The sequence below is a fragment of the Eleutherodactylus coqui genome, chromosome 1 (genome assembly GCF_035609145.1).
Source record: "Eleutherodactylus coqui strain aEleCoq1 chromosome 1, aEleCoq1.hap1, whole genome shotgun sequence".
Classification (NCBI taxonomy): domain Eukaryota; kingdom Metazoa; phylum Chordata; class Amphibia; order Anura; family Eleutherodactylidae; genus Eleutherodactylus; species Eleutherodactylus coqui.
This window is the reverse complement of record NC_089837.1, coordinates 74,683,910-74,710,610: the sequence shown is the minus strand read 5'-3', so window position 1 is coordinate 74,710,610 and position 26,701 is coordinate 74,683,910. Positions and strand designations below refer to the sequence as shown.

General features: G+C 42.5%; 1 protein-coding gene across 1 annotated transcript in view; it reads left to right on the top strand.

The window, feature by feature from the left end:
* Positions 1 to 26,701, top strand: part of HPCAL1 (hippocalcin like 1) — a 185,430-nt gene that overhangs the window by 52,593 nt on the left and 106,136 nt on the right. Inside the window, exon 2 of the mRNA XM_066597322.1 lies at positions 17,202 to 17,264. The gene's annotated coding sequence lies outside the window, so the exon portion shown is untranslated. The remainder of the gene's footprint in view (positions 1 to 17,201; positions 17,265 to 26,701) is intronic.

Genomic DNA, 26,701 nt, shown 5'->3' with positions numbered 1-26,701 from the left:
AAAGCTAATAACTGAGCTACAGCAAGTGTGATGTTTCAGCCTATCCTGTTCTGTTGTTTTCATGGCAGTGTAAACACTGGAATTGCCTAAATCACATTTTATAAGCTTTAAAATGATACCATCAATCTTAAAAATAACAAGAAAGAAAAAAAAAATAAAGGGTGTTGTGCCAAAATGTACAACCCCTTTGAGAATGTGGGGCTTAGCTGATTGCCCCGAGTCCTGCTCTCAGCACCCCTGGCAAACAGCTGATTCTGCAGGGGAAATGTAGGATTACCTATTCTTAGGGCTCATTTACACGGGTGTATGTGAGTTGTGCCCGTTCTTGTGCTGCCTGAGATCTGTGGGAAGTGAACACTGCACGTTCAATTCTGTCTGTAATATGGACCACAATAGGACATGATACAATTTTTTTTTTCACATGGACCATGTAAAACTGGCACCAAGGTCTATAGCTTAAAAAGCGAACACAGACAGGAAATACACCCATGTAATTTGCTCCTTACTGAGTAACTCTCCATTCTGGGATATAGAGTTGGGTCCTGAGCGGGGAACCCCGCTCTGTGATATTCATATGCCCTAATAGGGAATATGCACAGGAAATGCCTTTTAAACACTGTCTGATTTATCTGATGATGCAATCCCTTTAAATACCATAGTTAAGAATGATAAGCTTTAATAAGAACTTGTGGCTAGATCTTGATCAAGCTTGGGTAACCAGCACATCAATGTTCTTTATATGTAGATACAGTTAGCGTGTTGAATCAAAATAATCTCTAGCTTTTACTGGATTATTTCACAAATGCTTATAAGTGTTAATGTCCTTAGAAGCGACTTCTTAACTTGTGTTGAGTACATTTACATTAAATGCAGCTCTGGAGTACAATATAGACTATAACTTAGGACCTTTCGTAGATATATTACTTATCTATTTTCATATGGATTATACCTAATACACAAGCGGGCTGCTTAAAAGAGTTGTCCAGGGAAATCAAATCCTTACCCAATCCAATGGTCTTGGAATCTCCACTTCTGACCTGGTTCGAACATTGGGTCATGTGGTATGGGCATTGCTTTATCCATGATGTCATTGGAGCATCAACAGGGAAAGACACTGGCTGAACAACTAGCCTCACCAATTGTTTCACCGATGAGAAATCCATGACAAAGTGCCCACGAACTGGACCAACTACTTGACCAAGTGTCCGAACTGGACCAGAAGTGAAGTTTCCTACACCATTGGACCAAGGTAAGTATTTTTCCTTCCTTTAAAGGGGTTGTCCAGGGTATGGAAACCATGCCTGCTTTCTTCCAAAAACAGCTGTCCTTGCATTGTATCTGGTTCTGCATCTCAACTCCATTAAGGAGAATGTGGCTGAGCTGCAATACCATACATAACCTGTGGACGGGTGTGGAAGAAACCACCATGGTTTTTGAATTCTTGTCAAGCCTTTTAACAATACCCATCATTTATACCTATTTTTTGTTTTTAATTAAAGACGAATAAAGGCCTACTATAACATGCTGGCATGAACGAGCCCTCTAAGAATGATAAATTTAGCGATAATTGCTGCTACTCTTCTGTTTAGATTCTTGTTCTTCCTGGTGGCTTTTCTAGGGTTATTTATAACCCATCAGCAAACTTGTGGTTCTTGGCAGCCAGTCTGTGCTCTTTGATGTGGCTCTGCTTTTTGTTTGTGCTTTCTACAACAGTTATTTTCTATTATTTTTTGCTTTGAAGCCACTTCATACGTTAACTATGTCACTATTCAAGAATTCCTGGTCTACCTGTCCAGACCTTTCAGATTTTATGATTAGGAATATATTCCTATTTCATGTTATCTCTGGGTGAATTTTTATTGTATTCCTGAAATTTTTCAGTGGAAATTTTTTTTACCTTTTCCGCATGAAGCAAGTACTAAAATGGCAGGATGGTTAGAGCATGGTTAGGGTGTTTTCACATCTGCGTTGGAAGATCTGGCTAAAAATACTGAAAAAAGGGCAGCTGAGTGGAAACCAAAGGACCTCATTATAGTCAATGGGGTCCTTTTGGTGTTGTTTGGTTCCATCCTGAGATGGAGCTGTTTTGGCCATGGGGATTCCCCTTTCCTTTTTTCATAGGTTTCTGTCTAAGGGGCTAACATTCACAAATTTAATATGAGGTAAGAAGGGAAAGTATGTACTTGCTTATAGTATCTGCGAGTGGATGACAAAGTTCATCTCTCCATCTCTTCCAATATGGCTGCCTTTGATTGTGGTTGAGCCTGACAATTCTAGTAAGACAAGCAGCTCTGAAGAACAAACTGCTCAAAAAAGTGAAGTACAGTGTAGAATAGAAGTGGAAAGGTGAAACAAAAAAAATAGGGGTGGAGCTACCTGAATGGGTGGATGATTTGGAAAAATTATAGGCAGAGGAATGTGTGGAAGATGTGATTCTTCTCTCTTATAAGATCATGGGTCATGGAAAAGACCTAGTTGCTCAGGTGCAGCCAACCCAATGATAGCCGCACTGACAGGTGAGACGATTCTGATGGATTAGTGAAGAAAAAAATCTGAATGAAATAAAGCTCAGTACAATACAGAAAGTAAGCTCAGCTTCTCCATTTTATTTGTAAACCAGCATAAAAAGACGCGTTTGGGGGCAACGCCCCTACCTCTGTTATAGCCAGGGAGACACTATTGGAAGTAACAGATTTAAAAAGGAAAGACGTGAGTGCAGTAATTATAGTGCATAAAATATAAGAAAGAGAGAAAAAGAAAAAACAGAGTAGAAAATATGTCAGTCATACAATAAAGCATTGTGCACGGTTTTAGAACACAGTTATAGAATAAATATTATAAAATAATGTAATATAATAATAAATTGCTAAAAAAAACCCAACAACAATAACTTCTAAAACCACGATCCCCCATCGGGATTATGATGGTGTTTTTTGTATGGTGGAGAAATATATTGCGACATAGAGGAAAGGAAACTAACTTTATTAAATAGTCCTTAAAAGACAAAATGTGTGTATGTTAAAATTTATTAGAAACTCTTAAAAACATATACGGGCTGACTAACAGTACTAACATACATTAACACAAAAAAGAGAAGATATATTTAGGTGCAAGTTTGAATTATGCATCCAATGTCTCCAATATAGATAATGGTCACAATAGCATGGTCAGTATAAGTGGATAACTTTAGTGCATATACAGAGTTCCTGCACTGAATGACTGGTGACAGTCGTATGTAGAGGTCGCAGAGAACTACGGCTCTGAATGACTGGTGAAGTCACAGAGAAATACGGCTCAACGCGTTTCTCCGCTCGCTTTAGAGCGGTTCATCAGGAGCCATAGATGTATATTTGACCAAAAAATCTTTAGTGGGATTAATAGCGTCAATCATTTAATTGACTAAGCTATCTTCCTCTTTTAGGATATATAATCAGTAGGATTAAATTGGCAAGAAAGTGGGTTGTCTGCGAAGATGTCGCCAACAGGTATATATATATATATACCAGACACCGTTAGACAAAAAGCCAGCAGGGTACGATGGTATAGTGGCTACGTTGGTAAAGAAGGAAGTTTGTTATTTTACTCTATGTTTGGCACACTAGGTAGCCTTATCTTGGGGACCTATTGTTTGAGCAGAAAAATTTGTTGAAGCCTATTTTTTGCTGCCTGCTTGAATATTAGATTGGTTGTCTGAACTTTTGATAGGAGTCTAGCATTTCTACATTAGTGTTGCTGACATTGCAACACTTTTAGGAGGATAGGTATGCAGCTTTAAATACAGGATCCTCTTTAGCTGACCTATCTGAACATGCACCTGACTTTCTATAAATGTCAGTGCATATGACTAGAAATTCTACATTAGTGCTGCTAACATTGCAACACTTGTAGGAGGATAGGTATACAGCGCTAAATACAGGATCCTTATAGCTGACATATCTAAACACGCATCTGACTTGTGACTACTGTCAGTGCATAAGTTCTTTATCCGAGTCCTCCTTCCTTCTTTACCAACGTAGCCACTATACCATCGTACCCTGCTGGCTTTTTGTCTAACGGTGTCTGGTATATATATATACCTGTTGGCGACATCTTCGCAAACAACCCACTTTCTTGCCAATTTAATCCTACTGATTATGTATCCTAAAAGAGGAAGAAAGAGGAAGATAGCTTAGTCAATTAAATGATTGACGCTATTAATCCCACTAAAGATTTTTTGGTCAAATATACATCTGTGGCTCCTGATGAACCGCTCTAAAGCGAGCGGAGAAACGCGTTGAGCCGTATTTCTCTGTGACTTCACCAGTCATTCAGAGCCGTAGTTCTCTGCGACCTCTACATACGACTGTCCCCAGTCATTCAGTGCAGGAACTCTGTATATGCACTAAAGTTATCCACTTATACTGACCATGCTATTGTGACCATTATCTACATTGGAGACATTGGATGCATAATTCAAACTTGCACCTAAATATATCTTCTCTTTTTTGTGTTAATGTATGTTAGTACTGTTAGTCAGCCCGTATATGTTTTTAAGAGTTTCTAATAAACTATATTCTTTTAGTCTATACCTGTGAAGGGCTTTTAAGAAACATTTACATATAGACTTCCCGTCTCTGTGATATGTGTATGTTAAAATGACTTAACTACTGTGATGGATAAGCAATATTAAAAATCCTGGTTGAATGATGGGATCGATGGGTCCCTAGTAGCTTCCAGGGGAGATAGTAAAACTACATTAAAAGACTAGCTGTGGATTTCAAATACAACAACTATAGGCAGACTCGAGCATAGTTTTTAGGTGTAGAGAACTTACCCTTGTGTTGGCTATTGGTATGTGTTTGGTGTACCAGGCAGAGAGGCAGAGCTAAATGCGTATGGCTTCTCCCCGGTTTATAAAGTAAAGGCCCATTTAGACGGGACGAATGTCGGGCAAACAATGCCCAACACTCGTCCCCACACACACTCGTGCTGTTGCACAGGAGCTAGTATCGCTGGCTCGCAGCAGGACGGCTGGAGGAGATTTCTCTCCTCTCACTCCCCTGCCCATCTCCATTGACTTAAAATAGTGTCCGTTCAGTACTGAACGATCAGCACTCAGCTCATAGTCCATTGTTTATGCTGCGTAAACGATGAGCTGATCGCTTAGTGTAAATAGCAGCCGTTCTGTATTGAACAGCCGCTATGTTAAGTCAATGGAGAGGGACGAGGAGACATATATTATTTTTAGCCCCACTTCAGCACTATTCAGCAAATCTAGCAACCTGATTGGTTCTGGTTCACAATTCCAGCAACCTAATTGGTTGTTTGGGTTGTCTGTTTCGGAATTCCAGCAACCTGATTGGTGAATAGTACTGAAGTGGGGCTGAAAATATATGCGCGGGGGAGAACAAGGAGAGAAATCTCCTCCTGCCACCCTGACCCCCTGCTGGCCACTGTGTGAGCAAGCCAGCGATACTAGCTCCCGTACAACAGCACCGGAGTGAGTGTATGCAGCGACAAGTAACAGGCATCGTTTGCCCGACATTCGTCCCGTCAAAATGGGCCTTAATTAGGGCGGGGAGAAAAGAAGAGGGCATGAGAAAGGATTCAAAGCATTATTCAGAAGACTGCATATAGGTTTTCACAAAATAAGGCTACATGTGACTGACACAATATTTAAAGAAAAATGCATGTAGGCCCCTGGTCCAATGTTAGTCCCGCGGTCCTAGACGTAGATTATATCAAACATTCTCCAGTGCCTCATTTAGGCCTGCAGGGAACAGTGTAATTAATTTAAAGATCCAATACATCTCATGTCTTCTGAGTGCTGCAAATCTATCTGGATTTTCCTTTGGGATTTGTTCAAGGGCTATCACTTTAAATCGTCAAAACTAGAATAGTGTTTAATGGACGCATGCCTTGATACACTTCTGTGTTTCAGAAATCCATGAGTGATATTGAACCTATGATTGTTAATTCTGCACCTTAAAGCTTGTGTTGTGCGGCCAACATATTGTAAATGGCATGGGCATTGTAAAACCTATATAACCTACTTGGAAGAACAGTTAAGAAATAGTTTAATTTGAAGTATTTCCCCTGTATTTAAGCTTGTACATTTAAGCTGGCATTCGGTAGTTCTGTTGGTAATTGGTTGCATCTGAAATGGCCCCCTATATCTGGGGAAAAAAACTTGTTTAGTTCGATTTTTTTTTTTTTTTTTTTAACTGTAATTTTATTTAAGATTTTCAAGGTTTACAGCATAGTAATGAACATTTTACTAAAAGATGTTACAATCTTGTTAGTATTCAACAAGCATTTTTACCATTTTAGAGAGTAGATTGAGGGGATACATATCTAGACGTTTTGTGGTACTCTTTTAGTTGTATCCCAACTCGATCTAGTTTTGATTTGCAAAATAAAGGAACAATATATTTATAACCGGCCTGGCCAGGGCCTAACTTTGTTATTGGAGGGGACAGGGGAGGAAAGATTGGGGAGGGTAGGCGGGGGAGGGGTGAGGAGAGTTTCTGAGACAGGTGAAGAGTTTCCTATGGGGTGGATGCTGCCAGAGACAGTCCTTGTTTGTAGAAGGGTAGCTGGGTAGGCCACTGCTTTTTTTTTTGTTCTCTGTTTTTTACAGGGAAGCCAGAAACCTATTGTTTTGTGAGGGGTACGAGTAATCTAGCCATGGGGACCATATTTTTAGGAATTTATCATGTCTGTCAGCCAGAATAGAGGTTAGTTTTTCGTTTATTAAAGGGGTTGTCTCGCGGCGAAAGCGAAAAAATTTTTTTTTTCACTTACTCCCGCATTCTGCCCTGTTAAAAAGAAAGCATAGGTTAGTTTTTAAAAAGCACATTGCACTTACCTGCATCAGCGTTCTGCAGCTTCTTCTATTCTTCTTTTAAAGATGGCGCCGCTGGTCTTCTCCCACGGTGGACCGCGGGTCTTCTCCCATGGTGCACCGTGGATTTTCTTCTCCTTCCTTGCGTTCCATTGCCGATTCCAGCCTCCTGATTGGCTGGAATCGGCACACGTGACAGGGCGGAGCTACGATGACGACGCGGTGAGCAGCTCTCCGGCACGAGCGGTCCCATTCACCAGGCAGAAGACCGCACAGCGCAAGCGCGTCTAAAAAAGCAAGAAGCCAGCGAAATTAGACGGAGCCATGGAGACGGGGACGCCAGCAACGGAGCAGGTAAGTGAATAACTTCTGTATGGCTCATATTTAATGCACGGTGTATATTACAAAGTGCATTAATATGGCCATACAGAAGTGTATAACCCCACTTGCTTTCGCTAGACAACCCCTTTAAGTACCAGTCTAGCCTTTGTTTGACTTCTGTGAAGTCCAGCGAGGGTTTGCGCTATGAGCGGGCGATTACCTGTTTTTCGTGGCCAGGAAGAAAAAGGAAATCAATTTCCTGGGGTCGGGGGGATGTTGTTTAGCCGTTTGTTTAGGAGCACCTCCCAAGGGTCTTTGCGAATGTTGTGGCCTGTGACTGAGTATATTAGAGAGTAGACTCTTATCCAGAGCCTCTGGACCCGCGGGCAGGTCCACCAAGTGTGGAGCATGTTTCCTGGGGTTAGACAGCCGCGAAAACAGTTGGGAGAACGTCCGGGGATTGCGTGGGCTACGCGATCAGGAGTTAAATACCAGCGGAGTAGGACTTTAAAGGATGTTTCTAACATTAGTATGTTTCTGGCACTACTGTTAATGGACTCCCATATCTGTTTTGCCGAGGTCCCTTTCCCAGCGGGTTATGTATGGTAGTTGAGCTCTAAAGGGTGGATGCACTAGGTCTGAGTATATTTGCGATATGAGGATTTTTGTAGCAGTGTCTCTCGAATGAGGTTAGTGTCAGCAGGAAGTTTGTGTTCTTAAAGGGGTTGTCTCGCGGCAGCAAGTGGGTCTATACACTTCTGTATGGCCATATTAATGCACTTTGTAATATACATCGTGCATTAAATATGAGCCATACAGAAGTTATTCACTTACCTGCTCCGTTGCCAGCGTCCCCGTTGCCATGGTTCCGTCTAACTTCGGTGTCTTCTTGCTTTTTTAGACGCGCTTGCGCAGATGCATCTTCTCCCTTCGGCTGGTCTTGGAAGCATCGGCGTTTTGGCTCCGCCCCCTTGTACGCATCATCGCGTAGCTCCGCCCCCATCACGTGCGGATTCCAGCCAATCAGGAGGCTGGAACCGCCACACGTCATGGGGCGGAGCTACGCGATGATGCGTACAAGGGGGCGGAGCCAAAACGCCGATGCTTCCAAGACCAGCCGAAGGGAGAAGATGCATCTGCGCAAGCGCGTCTAAAAAAGCAAGAAGACACCGAAGTTAGACGGAACCATGGCAACGGGGACGCTAGCAACGGAGCAGGTAAGTGAATAACTTCTGTATGGCTCATAATTAATGCACAATGTACATTACAAAGTGCATTAATATGGCCATACAGAAGTGTATAACCCCACTTGCTGCCGCGAGACAACCCCTTTAAGGAGGGAGGATATAAAATGTTTCAGTTGCAGATATCTAAAAATTTCTGAGGGTGGTAAGTTGAATCTTTCTTATAGAGTGGGGAAGGAAATGAGTCCGTCAGTTGAGAATAGGTGGTATAGTTTAGAGAGGCCTGATTTTAGTTTGATTTTGCTTTTACCCCTCTTAATCTCATTGGTGCCAAACTATTTTTAAGGGTTTTTGCCCTTTGAAAGATAATTACTGGGTTTTTTCCGGAATATTATCTGTCAAGTAGGGGTCTTGTGACAGGATAGGCCAATGTTTGTTGAGGATTTGGAGGCAAAAGTTGGTATTATTTATGAATGGACACACAAAGAAGGCATTATTGCTAAGTGATGACACATTTACTGTGTGAGGGTCACTATAAGCAGCACTTACTATATGGCGCCTACAGGGGGTACAAAAGTGGAGACAGTACTACTGTGTGTGGTTCCACAAGTGACAATATTACTATCTTGGGTGCTATGAAAGGGAGGATTGTATAAAGGTGTAGATAAAGTAGGGAGGGTGTTGGAAAAGCAAGGAGCCAAAGATGTCTGTGTGTCAAATTCCACAGAGACCACTTGTGGCTGGGAGTTGTCATGGCGGTCTGGGCCACATAATACAGAAGAAAATGGGAACTGAACGAGGAGATCGTCACCTATGATCACTGGGTATAACGGTAGTATAAACCCTTATATGGTCTACGTAGCACCTGTGTAGAGCTGGTATCTACCATTATATGGTCACTGGATGCTCCATTGTAGATTTATTGCATATGTCGTAGCACACTGCAAAGGGTCCCACTGAGGCTCTGTCGAACAAGGGTCCACAGAAACCTGAAAACAGCTCTGATTATATGGCTGCCGTACAAATAAATAGCCTTTCATGTAATATATGAGTGGTCCACCAGAATGAGTGCTGCCATTTGCTTTGGGTCTTTGAAGGGGTAAGGACTGATGGACGTCAGTCAATCTTTCCTCTGTAGACTATGTACTGTACACGTGCCTGTAGATTTGCGCTTATTATTGATTCACGAGTACCGTGCAGTTAAACTTAATTTTGGTGGAAGAACCACAAATTGTCCATGAAGAGAAGACTTAGTTATTACGTGCTGTAACAGTGTTCATCCTCTAATAGCTGGGGATTAGTAGACCTTTTCATCCTCCAGCTTGTATCAGGTGCTGCTATTTTTATGTAATCTGCCTTAGGGAAGCGTTGGGGCGTCTTTTCTCTTACAGCACCGAGTTAACAAGATCTACTATATTTAAAGCACTACAAATAACATTAGTATAGGTTGCAATAGTTAAGAGGAGGGTCACATCACAGGGGCAGATAAAACCTTTCACTTTCTGGTCTCTGCTTTACTGATCTGTTTGTTGCTTTCTCATGCAAGTAAATACAATTTCTGTAAGACTACAACCGTAAAAGGAATGGACTAGTCCGGAATAACACTGCTAAGAATATTCTAACAAAGTTTGGAAAGTATCCAAGATGCCCTTCAGTGGAGAATGCGTTTCCAGCTTCCTTTTTGAAGGCTCAGAAAATCCATTGTCCATCACTTACTAATTGGTGATGGTCCGAATGTTGGGACTCTGATCTATACTTACAATGAAAGTTCCAAAGTATTTGTTAGGCCTTGCAGTTCCTTCACTTTTTTTCTGCATATACGTGCAGTGGGAATGCTACTATGTGGAAGAAATGCCAAAGAAACCTCCTATCCCCACTCTCGCGAGAGATTGTCCCCATGATCAGAATGTTATGGTGTTTTCTAGTGATTGGCTATTGTAAGGGGGAAGCCAATTTCTATTTGAATACTGTTCTATTGCTTGTGATGTTTGTCCATTACAAACGAAATGTTAGGGGACCTTGGGCGGTGGCCGTTCCACTTCATGTGACACACGCAGACCGGTTTCCAGGACGGTGGCTGGCAGTGTTTGACCATCTCCTAAGGAAGGAAGACTGAGATAGTGCAGGTCTGACTACTTTCGGGTTCCAGCATTTCTGGACCTACAAGCGAAAGATTGAGCACTGTTAGTCTCTGCACAATAGTGGAATGGTCACCCTCAAGTTACATAAACGATGTTGCAGCAAAGTTGCTTATGGGTTTTGCAAGAACTATGTGGCCGGATCGCCCTAGTTGCAGTTTTGTTTAGATGCTGATTGGACTTAAACTGGCCACTCCCAATGAGCCACAATAAGGAGATGGCCCAGCTGTGTTGTGACCTGATTCTGGCCATGAGGGATTAATGACTCTGTTGCCAATCATGGAAGATAAAAGCACAATGACCAAACCCCTCTCTAGTACAGTCACACACCCAGACTGATGTGAGACTACCAGTAACTGGCCTGAGTCAAAACATGAGTCACACTATAATATTTCAATTAGTATTTATATACTGTTGGACAATAGTGCATGTACCATAGTGGTAATTTGTCCTTCTAATATAGGGGGCCCAGCCCAGTTTGGCCTCGCTCTTTATTTTAATGGCTATTGAGAACTTGTGCTGTGATCCCCTTCCTCCTAAAATGTTATCTCCTCTTATGGTAGATGTCTGGCAGATAAGGATCGCGTAGTTGTAAGGCCGTATCATAGGAACAGACGATGCCGCTGCTATGGGACCCATATAGAGAGGGGACCCAGGGATGTTTGATTCCACCACTTTTTCCTACTGGATTGCTGGAACTAGTGCAGGATTCCATCTCCTGAGGAACTCAATTGCTTGAAAATAAGCAGTTTGGGATATGTCTTAAGGTTAATGGAAAGTGAGTGGAGGAAAAAGCAAACCTCAGATTCTTTTGTCCTAGGTACCCAAATCCAGCACCTGTAATAAGGGGCACATTTTTATCTTTGGCGTGGGGCCCCTTCTCTTCTATGTACGACACTGGATTTTAACTTGCTCTATCCTCTAGTTTTCAGGGAAATAGGTCACTGCCTCAATTATCTGGCAGTGGCTTTTGTTTTCTTTCTTTATTCTGCACACTTGCGCACTCAGATGAACGTGCATTGGGTGTAGGGTTGTTGGGCGAGATAGTTGTCAACTGAATGACCTTTTGGTCAACAGCTATCAAATGTGTAAGGCCAGCCTTAAGCATAATTAATACTCTACAGCATTTCACTATTGGCAGGGCAAGTCTTAAAACTAACAATGGCAACTAGCATAATAGCGAATATCCGCTGTTGAGTAATGAGCGTTTCAGCTCTATGTAACAGGTGGTGGTACGATGCAGGATTCAGTATACGATGCAGCAGATGGAGTAACCAAAGTTTATGATATTTATTGATCAACACAGAAATAGAAATGAACAATTAAAATATAGCAATAATGGTTACACAATTAAATCTCTTGGAAAAGATGGTTCCCATATTCACGTATGTTGTCACTTTAAATAACCCTGGTTCAAATATCAGAATCTTGTTTGAGGTTAATGTCTGCATTGTGAGTCATATGTCCTAGAGCAGGCCTGTTAACACACTGTCTTTAACCTTTTCCTCTATTTGCACACTTATTGTCAGATTGAGGCTAGCCTCACTTACAATATGTCACTTTGCCTGACCCAGTCTAGTCCAATGTCAGGAACACTACTCCACCACGATTTCCATAAATCCTTGTCTTTGTCCAAGTGTCCCACTGGTCTGGAGACACAAGACTGGCACTCTCTCTCTCAGCTCCAGACAGCAGGCAGTATCGGGGACAGTCCTTTCTCAGCAGCTTCCCCAAACAGGCAGAAACCAGTTTTTTTGGGTTTTTTGTAGTCAATTAGCTATGTTTACAATGACAGTAACCTTTGGAATGTAGCTAAATGTTGTCATGCACATGTTTACATAAATGATCATGGTAGGCCCTTAAAATCTAGAAACTATCCCAATGTAGCATATTTGCAGACTAGATTGCCAGCTGGAAGGGATGAGGTTCCAAGGAGGTAGGAATGCAGGTGCAATATGAGGTCCTGTTTCATGCTAAGGGACCATTTATTCAAATTTTGCAAGGTGGACCGCCTATGCATTTGTGCATAAAGGGAGAAAAAAAACCAAATCCTGGGATAATGAGCTTTAACTACTAGCCCCAATAGTGTAATGTCACAGAGCATTTCTGCACCTTTGGTATAGAGCAGGGTTGCAGCACCCCTCACATTCATAGTATAACTAACCCCCTATCCGGACAGACTGATGACAAAAGCATTCACCCTTTTTTTTCGGTCTTGTATAAATAATGTGAAGGACTGAGTGTAATTAAGTAGCCGGATTGTTTGCTGTGTTTGAAGTGGAGTTAATAATTGATGCAAAGCTGCAGCTTGGCTGTGTTAGAAGGGACAGACATTTAATGTTGCGCTCGTTAAAATAAATCTCAATTACAGTATCGCCTAGCAAACCTTGGTGTCTTAAAAAGTTTTTCCTCTACTGTTTGTTTGCAAGATTTTTTTTTTCTTTCTTGGATTGATATTTCACCGTCTCCATCTTCCTTTGGGGAAGTGATGGCATACAGAAGGTTCATGCCCACTGTTAAACGTCCATACAGAACATTATTACGCCAGTGTTAAGTGCCATCTTTTATTTTATGGCAAATCTCTTGAGTAGGGTACAGTACTTGTCACCCAGGCATAGTGACGGTAGGCATTATATGTGCTGATCCACTGTACGGCCTGCCAGTTCATTAGCGGAGGAGTGTATCGCAAAGTCACTCAAGGGAGTTTTAAAGATGGTCACAATTGATGTTTGTTACCTTCAGTCGTCCAATATACCCAATCCAATTGCAAGTTTAGTTTTATTTGCCAAATTTACAGACTTTTCAGCTATTTGCAAAATAACAACACAATTGGCGTTTTGTGGTGTGTTTGTGTTGAGCTATTTAAATGCCTTGTCCTATTGAAACAAGTGGCCATACTATAAAATAAGCAGCACTTCTGTACGTTAAAAGGGGATGTGCAGTCATCGCGGTTAGTAACCATAGACTTCTCCTGTAAAGCACAGTCTTGTTTTTCTTCTACCTACAGTAAGAAAAAGAGCAAGAAAGAAGTGAGTAGTAAGTAGAGAGCAGCTTTCCATATGTTCAGGGTTTTCATTTTATTATTGGGAAGTGTTGTGATCAGGGGCGTAACTAAAGGCTCAGGGGCCCTGATGCAAAAGGTGAGCTGGGCCCCCCCCCCCCTCTATCTGTATCTGTACCCATACCCATACGTAAACCATGCTGCACAGAGACATAACTTGAAGCTTCTGGGCCCCAATGCAAAACCTGTAACATTCTGCCTTCCTCTGGATCAACATGGAAAGGGAGGGGGGAACTGGATGGACACTTGTCATTTTTCAGCCTAACATACTATGTTACAGCTGTCGTCAGTGCCCAAACTAAAGCTGGATTCGTCACTGAAGACTGCCCTATTCCACTCTATAACAGTCAAGTTTTGTTGCCCACTACATCACTATAAATGGAGGTGATGGTGGGTGGGTTTTAAAGGCATGTAATGGGCACCATGAGACCAAATGTCCTTCAGGCAAGTGCCTAGAAATGGTTCAGAGAGAAACAGAAGCCTGTAACGATGGAGCCACCTGTCTCTGGATGGTGGACAATGAAACAGTTGTTTTTGCTCATGTTTGTTGGACAATCAGACAATCCTCTGTACTAGTGGTCTTTTGAGGGTGTCCGGATCCCAATTGCCTTGTGTGCGTGCCCTCACACATCCACTGCTTCCAACACCTCCTAACAGTCTGGTCATAATGGCGTAGGTGGCGGACAATTCATTGAAACGGCCATCCAGCTTGTCACATTCCAAGGTGCCCATCCCGAACTCTATTAACTAGGCGTAATCTCTTTGATTGTGTCATAGAGGTGTCTAGTGGTCAACAAGCTCTACACAAGTGGGAAAAGAAGTCACTACACACCAAGGAGCCTCTGAGAGCCTCTTATAGGCCAAGGGGGGAACCACTTTTAGGGCCTCAGGTGACAAGACCGTTCATCTAATCACATCACAATTCTCATCATTTACATATCCGCCTGAGATATAACTGCATGCCGACTTTTGCAGCAAAGCAACAACTTCTTCTAGGGGCTTGATTTTTTTATTCCTTTATTTCTTCAGTAATTACTGTAATCCGGGGTTTCTGCAGCTTTGTTTATAGTTCATTCATCAAATGTATATTCTTATAAGATTTTCAAACATTTTGATACATACTTCTACATCCCTGACTGCATGCAGCTTGACACCCTTCATCCCTGAGCACTCAGGATGCTCTTTTATCTATTTACGGGGGACATCCATGATGCACTGCTTAGCTTCCATAAATTTAGAAAGTTACGTCTGCCTATAAAGTCATTTAGTGGGAAGTTCTGGGGGGGTTTCCAACATTTTCAGTGCTTTGAAAAGAAGTTCATATTTTGAGAATATTCAGTAGACATTTGTAATCTTAACCCTTTCCAATCCATTGTCTGATGTATGAAGACATTCTGATTGAAGCCTATACAGCTCCGATGTCAGAAGACATCCGGCAGGGTATTCTTACTGTATATTACTGGCCGCTCTGTTGTCAGGGGCCTCTCATACTTCAGTACTGGCTCCAGCCAGCAGATGGCGCCATTGTAAAATGGCAGAAAGAGAAAGCCTCCTAGGAAACCCCGAATCCAAAATTAGATTGCAAAGGGTTAAAGGGATCATCTGACTTAACCCTTTTTAGCACTATAATCTTTTGTACTTTTTCATCTTCTTTTTTGCTCTTCATGAGATATATATATAAAATTATATTCTGTTTATTTAGCCATATGAAGTTTATTAGTATTTTTTTCTTTGTGGAATAAGTTGCACTTTTTTAGTGCACTGTATAATATATTGAAAAATGTTTAAAATATTTCTAAATGAAGTGAAATTGGAAAAAAAAAAAATTGTGACATTTTTGGGGAGGTTTTATTTTTACATATGTGGCAACTTTTTTCAATAGGTCAGAACGATTACGGTGAAATCTTTACAGTTTTTTATGTTGTACTACGTTAAAAGTAAAAAATGTATGCTAACTAAAAAAATAGCTTTTGTTGCCCTCTTCTGACACGCATAACTTTTCTATATTTTTGATCGTTTGGCTGTATGAAGATTTGTTGTTTTTTTTTGGGGGGGGGGGGGTTTGCAGGCTGAGCTGTAACTTCTATTAGTACCATTCTGAATTGCATTTTTTTGGTCGCTTTTTATTCAAAATTTTGGGGGGGAGCCAGGATGACTAAAAGTGACTAAAAAAAGCGAAATCCTGGCATTGTGTATTTTCTCTGGCAGCGTTCACCGTGCAGAATAAATAATATATTATTTTAATGGATTGGAATTTTACAAACATGGCAATACCAATTATGTTCAAATAATTTTATTGGGATTTTTTATGTGTATACCAGGAAAAGGAGATTTTTTTTTGGAACTTTAAAATATTTTTATTTATTTTAAGAATGTAAAACTTTATTAAGCTTATCTTTCTATGTTTTTTCTTTATTCCCCATAGGGGACTTGAACTTTTCAGTCTTTTGATCACTTTTATTGTATACTGCAATACATTTGTATTGAGGTATATTAAATATGTGCTGGCATTAAGCCCTTCACAAGGCCACAGGCTGCTATGGACACTGAATGCCACGCCACAATGTCGTCACAAGCAGGCCATTTGGGAAATGGAGGGATCCCCCTCCCACTGTTAAGGCATATAAATGTTACAGTCAGTGCTGACCACAGCATTTAACTCTGGTTCTGGCTGTCAATCATTTATCTTCAATCCCTTCCATTGCAGATGGGTGTCAGCTGTGTTGGACAGAGGACGGACACTCCCACCAACTCCACACAAATTATTACCATCTGATTTGCATGAAGGGGTTAATTGAATCTATTTTTGGGACCCTCATACATTAGATGAAGGATATGGTGGCTAAAAAGAGGTTTTCTTTCAACGACCCAGCTTACTGTATACTGTTATATCGTGTACTAAATGATAGAACTGTATGCAGTAAGCTCCAGAGCTCCCTCTAGTGGAGGGACTATTACTAGACTTAGTGGATATTGTGGAAACTGCAAGAGTTTAGGGTTGTGGTTTTCTTTTAACTATATATTGCAACATTGAAAATTTTTAAAAAATCTTCAAAAATGTTTAAACCCCCCCCCCCCTTGTTAATGGGTTAAACATACTATTTAGAGATGAGCGCTCATACTCGCTAAGGGCAATTACTCAATCGAGCATTGCCCTCCCTTAGCGAGTACCTGCCCGCTCAGGAGAAAAAATTCGGCTGCCGACGGGGAGTCCTGGGGGGGAACGGAGGGGAGATCTCTCTCTCCCTCTCTTCCACCCGCTCCCTCCTGCTCACTCCCGCACCTCACCGCAATGCTCACTCGAGTAATTGCCCTTAGCGAGTATGCTCGCTCATCTCTAATACTCTATCATTATTCAATAATATCTAATAATCCAATTCCAATGATGCCTTCTTGCTTACAACTGGATAGGTAGCAGAGTTTCCGGTCTTTGAATCATGCAGTTTTGTTACAGTGTAACTCTTGTTTTCTGTACATGTCACTATGCATTATCATCACTTGTAGTTTAGCTCGGGTATGGCAATGGTTGAATGTACAGAGCTTGCATTTTGCCCTTTTGTGTTGCTCGTAGAGTATTATGCTTCTGTCACTCCTTACATGCACAGAATGTGACCATGCATTAAATGTTCCACTACTTCATTTTAAAAGCATTTGCTTTGCTTCTTCTGTTCCAGGATCTCACGCCAACAGCCACACATTGCACCAATCTGGGATTTGATGCAGAAGTCTCCTTTCTAGTAAGTTCAACAGACAATTTACCTTTGCAGATTGTAAAAAATGTCTATAAAGTATAAGATATAACTTAGACCAATACTTTGTTTCCTGCATGAAATGTTGATGGTTGTCATCTACTCCCCAAAACACACTCTAGGGATTTCCCTTTGTAGAACATGAGGTTCTTATGCACATAAGATTAATCACAGTTGTGGAATTGGATGGAGCCTGATGAAGGTGGCGTTACTGTGCTATAGCTATACTTTGGTCACAATACTGAAGTACAGTACTTGGCATGCTGTATTCTGCTACAGATTCCGCGTGGACAACCTCCATTAAAGTCACTAAAGGCCTGAGGACCCCATAATGAAGCCATTGTGGACTTCACTATGGGGTTCTTAGGCCTTTGCTCAGAAAGTGGTTCCAGTAATGCTACTTTGTGGTACCTGAGGGCATGAAGGGAGCATGGACAGTCTAGGTCGCAGTAGGCAGCATATTTCAACATAAAGAACAAGCCAGAGGTCATATCATAGAGAACAAGTTCAGCATGATTAAGCAAGTCAGGTAGCAAGCAGCAGACAGAGGCATTGTCAGTATATCAAGCTAGGGTTAGGAGTGGAGATTAAGAAATACTCTGCGATAGCCAATGTCAGGAACCAGTGAATCATAATGAACTTTGGAAGCACCTTGAGCAGGACCAAAAGACCACAATACTCAAGCACCCTCCGTAGGGAAAGAGGATGCCCAATATATTCAGGGAACATTCCTGGTTGGTAGGAGAGACATTAGAGAGATGCAGGTTGGCCCTTTAAGAATGTGCCAGAGCGCAAGTACACACTATTGGGACCACAGTTGTTGCCCGAGCAGATGCCAGAACCGGGCATCTGGAGAGAGGCAGAAGAGTATGTGCGCTATAGTCGCCAGGAGGGATGTAGCAGGACTGTCACCGAGCTGACATTGATGACCTATACTCAGAGGTGTGCAGCCAGTGCAATAACACGGCACCACCTACTTTCCTGGGCTAGTGGACACTAGTGAAAATAATCATCTCTCCTGCACGGCAAAAAGCACTGCATCCTTTAGATAGGACAGTCAACAGCACATGGCTGGATTAAAAGGTTCACCGTAAGAACCACCTGGTTACAGAATCCATAGGATAAGTCATAAAGGTCTGATTGATGGGAATCCCACCAGCTAGACCCCCACTAATCCCAAGAAGGGGGTTCAGGTCCCACATTCCTCCTCACTGAGGGCTCATTGCACCCTTTTCCTGCCCCACAGTAAAGAGGAGATTAAATGAAATTATGGTCACACATGTGCAGTGGTGCTGTATTCATTTTCACTGGGACTTCCGGCGATGGTTCAGCCTTGTATTTGGCTATTTCCATCAGCCCCATTGAAAATGAGTGGAGCTGCGCTGTACATGTGTGACTGCTGTACCATTCAATCTCCTCCTCGCTACAGGGGGTGCAGTGAGGAGAAAAGGGTGACATGGGACCCCCATTCCCAGGAAGAGTGGGGGTCTCAGCAGTGACACCACCACCAATCAGACTTTTATTACCTATCCTATGGATAGGTGATTAAAAGTTGATTTTGGTACAATCTCATCAAGGCTGATTTAGAAAGCCATATGTTTGGGCTGTGTAGTCAACAGAAAGCACACTCTGTGTGGTATACTCGTATTGATAGTGTCACCCAACTGTCTATCAACTTTCCATTCAGGGCTATGGGAGAGTTGGGTGGAACGACTCAATATTCTTTTCATTTTCACTTCCATCCTCACATCTGACAGGTATCTGATATACATTTGGCCATAGGAAGTTCTTTGTTCTGATGGCAATCAAGTTAGCTAGTGACAGGGATATGCTAATTACCCCCTGTCGGTGAGGATCCTTCCTCCCTTGGATCTTCCCTGCAAACCCTCTGGCTCCAAAGATTTTTATTAAGGGAAAATATCTTAATAAGGATTATTGATCATGCAAAAGTCCTAGCCTGATTTCAAATATATTTTCATGAAAACGCATCTAAACACATTGAGTTGTGGGCCCCAGAACACCCCCAAATGGCGTCTAGGTATAATTTCCGGGTCATGCTTGGTGTCGTTATGTAGATAAAATCATGAACGGAAATATGGCAAGCATATATTCTGGGTCGGAAGATCTCTTGCAGAGATATGGCCAAAATGGGGGATTATGGTTATTCCACAGGTGCTTACGCCTCTCTACTCCACCCCTCCCTGGATGACATCAGAGAGGGCGGGGGGGGGGGGGGGTTCTGGGGAATCCTTTATAACTTGGGGCTCAACGAACCCCTATTGTCAGATTTTGGAGATACGCTACTGCGTAAGGCTTTCTCATTTGCTTCCGTGACTCCGCACAAATCAGAGCCTTGGAGAATATCCGAAATCTAGTATCTTTCTCCCAAATCTAGTAACTCCATAGGAACATCCTTTTCTGTATATTTTTGCATACATGTAGATATTTAGCACTACTAGCCTTTTTTAGAATAAATCTGCAATTTATTAGTTAAGCCTTGTCAGTTTTAAAACAAGCCATAATTTCCAAAATTGTGTTGATAATTCATAGTCTGGGTTCCAGCTTACCAGTGACATACAGGCGGGTGTTGGCAGTAGTAGTGTGTGAGTATTGTAGAGTGCGGGAGCCGTTAGAACAGATTAGGCGTTGATTCGAGTTTTCGTTTTGCATGCATGCAGAAGCCCGGGAAAGCTGTCTACAAATCAGACTGTATTCTAACGACTCCAAACTTGCAATCCCACTACAGTGATCAATTGAGGCTCTGGCTTGACGGTTAGCAGCAGCGAGCGATCGAAGTAGTCGATCCGTGACAAATTGGCAACAGAGGCAGGATAAGTCAGGATACCCCTCTCTCTCCCTTACACATGGGATTATCATTGCGGTAGGATAAGGGTGACTTTACGCTTCCAATCGCGATATCGCTGTGTTTTTTTTTTTTTTTTACATAAATGACAATAGGACTTTGTAAAGTTAAAAACGAATCGCACAAAAATCGCAAAGCACGAACTAGCGTTTTTTTTTTAACATTCGTGTTTAAAAACAACGCTGCAACATAACAAGTATGAAGGAACTCTTAACCGATCATTTTGCTATATATTGCTTGCTATTGCTCTGTCGCCACGTTTGACATGCTTTTATGATATGGCCTTGCTGCTTATCTTTGACCAACTTTGCACTTGTGTTTTTTTCAGTTTTTGCTTACTTAGCAATTGTCAGCCTATTGGGGTATATGAGCTGGAGTGATTGGTACTACTTATTATGGTGGTAACCTTTGTGTATGGATGGCTTCACACGAGCGTGTTTTTGTTATATATAGTGGTGCCTTGAGTTAAGAGTTTAATTTGTTCCATGATGGAGCTCTTAACCCAAAACACTGTTATCTCAAAACCAGTTTCCCCATTGAAACGAATAGAAAAGCCATTAATCCCTGCACTGCTCTGCAACTTTTCAGCAGACTGGAATTAAAAATGCAGGTAGGTCAAGCGGCGGCTAGACACACCTGAGCCACTGTGAGTATATATTTTTTACTACAGCTAGGGATGATTTTCAGGGAAGGGCTTTATATTTAAAGCCCTTCACAAAAATCACTGCAGGGTTTGTCAGCAGGCCATTGCTTTCAATGGGGCCACCGGCAGCAGCGGGGGCCCCATTGAGAGCAAGGCTTTTAAGTTTTAACCCAAGTTTTTGCTCTTACGTCAAAGGAAAAATTCGGGAGAGCCTGCTCTCAAGTCAAAAAGCTTGTAAGTTGAGGCACTCTTAACACAAGGTATCACTGTATGTATATATATACACATAAATCTGCAGCTCCCGCCCCCCCCCCCCCCCCCCCCCCCCGTGGGGATGAAAAAAACATCTGCCGCATGTGGCAGGTGTTTTCTTCATCCCTGCGGAGATTAAAGAATTTCCTGCTGCACCTGTCACAGATGTGACAGATGAAGCAAAGGAATTCTAAATCCCCGCGGAGAATAAAGAATTCCATAGTGCAGCTGTGGTAGGGGATCCAGCTGCCGGCACCCTGTAATTGTTTTTCAGGGAAGGGTTTAAATATAAGCCCTTCCCTGAAAAACAAGGCAAAGAATTGTTAAAAACAATAAAAACCACATACTCTATCTTGAGCAATGCAATGCAGTTCTTTTAGCAGACGGGGAATTAAAATCCCAGCCTGCTGAAAGAGCTGCTTGTGATTGGCTGAGCACCTCAGCCAATCACAGGCAGCTCTCGCTGAATGAATGACAGGCGAGAGCTGCCTGTGATTGACTGAGGCGCTTATATGTAAAGCTCTTCCCTGAAAAACAATTAGGGGTGCCGGCAGACTATTGCCTTCAATGGAGCCGCTGGCAGCAGCCACGACTCCATTGAAAGCAATGTACGCACCTGCATTCACGCGTGTTTGTGCACGTACGTGGGTGCACGCTTTTGTGTGCACCTATGTAAGGCACACGCTCGTGTGAAGCCACCCTATATCTGTACTTTCATTTGATTTTAAGGTGTTTGTGGATGTTTGCCTTCATTATATCGGGCTCCTTCACATGAATGTATTGTTACAGCATGCGGAATACGCTGTACCAATCTGCTATAGGCTACCATGTTGGTGATCACACACATTGTGCGAATTACATACACAATAAAGATCAAAGTATACACACCAAAGTAGTGCATGGCGATTGGAAGCCTGCAGTAAGTGCGCAATGTCATGCTACTTTTAAACCATCCTCTTGACTTTGGTGTACCTATGCAGTATGCATGCATGTCTTTTGCTTTAATCTTCATACGTTTTGTACATACCGTGTATACTTTGCACCCGGACTGTGTTAGTAAATTAGGCTTTGCCTGCTTGTTTTATTAATTGGTACCTTTTTGAAGTACATAAATTTGACTTTTTTTTCAATACATAATATTGTGGGACATAAAAAAAAAACAAAAACAGCAATTCTGGCATTTTTTATGGTGTCCATTGAGTGAGCTAAATAATAATTTCATAGTTTTGTGTCGTTACACCTTAAAGGGGTTGTCTCGCGAAATCAAGTGGGGTTATACACTTCTGTATGGCCATATTAATGCACTTTGTAATATACATCGTGCATTAAATATGAGCCATACAGAAGTTATTCACTTACCTGCTCCGTTGCTGGCGTCCCCGTTGCCATGGTGCCGTCTAACTTCGGTGTCTTCTTGCTTTTTTAGACGCGCTTGCGCAGATGGATCTTCTTCCTTCGGCTGGTCTCGGAAGCATTGGCGTTTTGGCTCCGCCCCCTTGTACGCGTCATCGCGTAGCTCCGCCCCCGTCATGTGCCGATTCCAGCCAATCAGGAGGCTGGAACCGGCACACGTCATGGGGCGGAGCTACGCGATGACGCGTACAAGGGGGCGGAGCCAAAACGCCAATGCTTCCGAGACCAGCCGAAGGAAGAAGATCCATCTGCGCAAGCGCGTCTAAAAAAGCAAGAAGACACCGAAGTTAGACGGCACCATGGCAACGGGGACGCCAGCAGCGGAGCAGGTAAGTGAATAACTTCTGTATGGCTCATATTTAATGCACGATGTATATTACAAAGTGCATTAATATGGCCATACAGAAGTGTATAACCCCACTTGATTTCGCGAGACAACCCCTTTAAGTATAATTACTGGACAACCTTGTTGAGAGCAGAACGTCAAACTTACTAAAGTAATTTCAAGGGGAGACTGATTGTGTGGCCACAGCTGCCGTGTCCTACATGGTCGCAGTAGTGTGTGTGTGTGTGTGTGTGTGTGTGTGTGTGTATATAATATTATATATAGTGTGAAGTGGTTAGGCAAAAAAATTCTTGAAGTGCAAACTTTACCTAAACTTCAGAAGGGGAGGGGGACACCAAATGAGAATTTCACACGGAGCCGTTTAACCTCTGGCATGTCCTGCCTACACTAAATGGCGTTTTACACAGACAGAAGATTGCAAACCAAATGTTCATCTGATCATATGAAGGCACTGCTGATCACCTGACCAACAAGCAAGTACCTGTTTGTCAGGTGATTGTATCTTTTATATCATCTGTTGCTAAACAGCAATGTGCTGCTGATGACAGTGCAACTGCATGTGTCCAAGAAATCCCACTAACATCCAGTAGTGCAAATTACTCAATGTAAATGTGCAGCGTCCCGTAGGGTGACCCGAGACACATGCCCTCCCAGCTCCTCAACGTATGCCAAGATGCTGGCTTGTCACGGTGGCACTAACCACGCTACCTCCCAGTGTGACGCATGCAGCCGAAGCCAGGGCAGCAATTGGCCTCTACTAGACACCCCCGGCACGGAGAGGCCCACTAAACACTAGAACAAGTGCGGGGTTTGTCACAGGTAACGCCACCGTTCCGGTACCCCCCAGCTTGAACATCGGCGGGGAAATAAATGATCCACAGACAGGAGTATAGTACCTCAGGTCCCTGGGAACGGTCAGGGCCTGGAAAAAACTTTACTTTAATAAACACTCCAACAATAAAAGGTAACAATTGACAGTATTCCAAGTGCAGGTAGATCTGAGGTATATACAGACAGACTTGAAAATGAGTACCTCCACACAGTGATCCCTGGCTTTAAGACGCCTATGTGTGTGACAATTGTAGACACGTACCTCCAACCAGCGGTCCCAGACTCCAGGACGCTTGGGTGTGAACATTCGAGAAGGAGAGTACCTCTGCACTGGGCATTGTGTAGGAAAGACTTAGGACTGTCTCTCTCCCTCTCTCTGGGGTGGGCTCATTCACTGTTCATGCTGATCCTTGCACCCACAAAGTCTTTCTTCCTCCTCCATCTTCAATACATGAGGGCTGAAGGTGCACCCATGTGCCTCTGTATGTTGCTCTCTCAGCTCCAGAAAGATGGATGAACCAGATGGAACTCTGATCTAAATTCCTTTCCTGCTCTCAAGCACTCACATTTATAGCCTCAGTCATACCATGCGACAGGACATGAATTGAAAAAGAGGTTTTGTACCATGTTAGCCAGTAGAGCAAAGTGTGATTGTTCTCAGTGAGAGAAACCAAGTCATCTTGTAGATAAGATACCTTTTAATGGCTAACAAATATACATGATGTTACAGCAAGCTTTCCGATCCTCTAATGATCCTTCCTCGGGCTAAAAAAATCTTTTTTTGATTTGGGCTCATTCCTGGCAGAGAATCTGCCAATGTGAAAATAATATTTGCTCATCTGATCGTCTTCCCTTATCAGGTCTCTATAAGCATAGGTAAAGTCCCCTTGCAAGCACCGAGTCATGACTGACTCCTTGAGTGACATTGCATTGTGACGTTTTCTTGGCAGGCTGTTTTTGCAGGGTGGTTTGCCATTGCCTTCCCCAATCATCTTTTACCACCCAGCAAGCTGGGTACTCAATTTACCATCCGCAGAAGGATGAGAGACTGAGTCCACCTTGAGCCAGCTACCTGAAACAAGCAGGGATTGAACTCGCAACCTTCAGATCGTGAACAAGAGCTTAGGACTACATTTCTGCTGCCTTAACACTCTGCGCCCACCTGATTGTCTTATGAAGTCTCTATAAGGATAAGTCATCAATATTTGAATCCTGGATAACCCCAGTAATGTGTAATCAACAGTTTACAACCGATCAGATTAAACACAAATACTTGCACAGTGTAAACTAGTCTAGATAAAAAGCCAAGTTATGATTCCAGACTCGAAAAAGTTTTTCCCAACTTTCCTACCTGCATTTTCTTATTGATCACATGATACCACCCCTCACTTCCTGCTCCTCTTTCTATAGTACTTTTTCATATTTGGTTAAATGAGTATTTTGCTTGTGCTTTGCCTACTTGCTAGAATACCTATCCACCTGTGAACCCTTCGGGCCTGAGTGGTGGAAGGGTATTCAGGTAAATAGGTTACTCAATCTATGGGGAAGTTGGGGTTACACAAGAGGATTGGATCAACCCTCTTCACGAACCCATAGACCTCACTGTGACTAGGATTAACCTGTATATCCCAGATATGTAATTTCTGTCAACGAGAAGCAACTAGTCTGTATGTGTTCTCCCTATAGATGTGTCATCGGTTGTTTTCTAGACTGAAGTTTATGTAAACTTTGCCAGGGTCGTAATTTCTGCAAATTTTGTTCCATTTTCGTTCCCCCCCCCCCCCCTTAAAAAAATCATAACTCCTTTATTTATCCATTGACGTCGCTGTCTGAGGGCTTGTTTTTTGTGGGACGAGTTGTATTTTTCAGTGGTGCTATTTAATGTACCATATAATGTACTGAAAAACTTTTTAAAAATTCTAAGTGGAGTAAAATGAAAAAAAAAAAAACGACATTCCGCCATCTTTCAGGGCGTCTTGTTTCTACGGTGCACAAACTGCAACAAAAGTGACGGATAACTTTATTCTATGGGTCAGTACGATTGCTACGATACTAAACTTGTATAGTTTTTCTTACTGTACTACTCTTTTTTTTTTTTTTCAAAGACATTTAATTTTTTTCAATTAGTTTCTGTGGTCATCTTGTGCACGCAATAACTTTTTTATTTTTCCGTCGATGTAGTTTAGTGATGGCTCATTTTTTTGTGGGATGTCCTGTAGTTTCCGTTAGTACTAATTTGGAATACGTACGACTTTTTGATCCCGGGGTGTGATTTTAAACTTTTATTACTTTTTTTTTTTACAATTAAAAAAACTTTATTGCTTTTTTTATTACTTTACCTTTAAGTCCCCCTGGGGGACTACAATATGCGATACTTTGATCGCTCCTGCAGTATGACGTAATGCTATAGCATTACGTCATACTGCATTCTCACAGGCAGCCTATCAAGCCACCCCACGGGGATGGCTTGATGGGCAGTCTCTCAAGGCAGCTCTGGGGCCTTTCAGAAGGCCCCCGGCAGCCATAACACCTGCACGGCTCCCCCGATCTCTTTTCGCGGGGCGCCGGATGGGACCCCCAAACATTGTTTGGGGGCTTTAAATGCCGCTGTCAGAATTGACAGCAGCATTTAAAGGGTTAATAGCCGCGACCTCCCTGCATACATACCCTGACGCTCCAGGACGTGAATGTACGTCCTGGAGCAGGAAGGGGTTAAAGAACCGATTATCAGGCCTACAGTGTAGACTATGTCCATTGATGTCTACATGGTATTTAAGTTGTGTCTGTCTGTATTGGAACCAGCTTGACAAAGACTCTTGTGGTCGAAACGTCGCTGCTGGGCTCATGCCATGAGCTGAAATAAAGGTCTGTTGACTACATTATTCTGCTGTCTGGAGTGCTGCCTTCACATGCAACTATTGGAACCATTGATGTCTGGTGGCACGGTTTTTGCGTAGCGTTCGTCCTCCTCATCCAAGGGTATTTGGCTGGTCTTGTTTTCACACTAAAGTGAAAACACACACCACATAAACTCTTCTTAGGCCGCCTGCAGAGGACTGGGTCGGATCCCGCTGCGA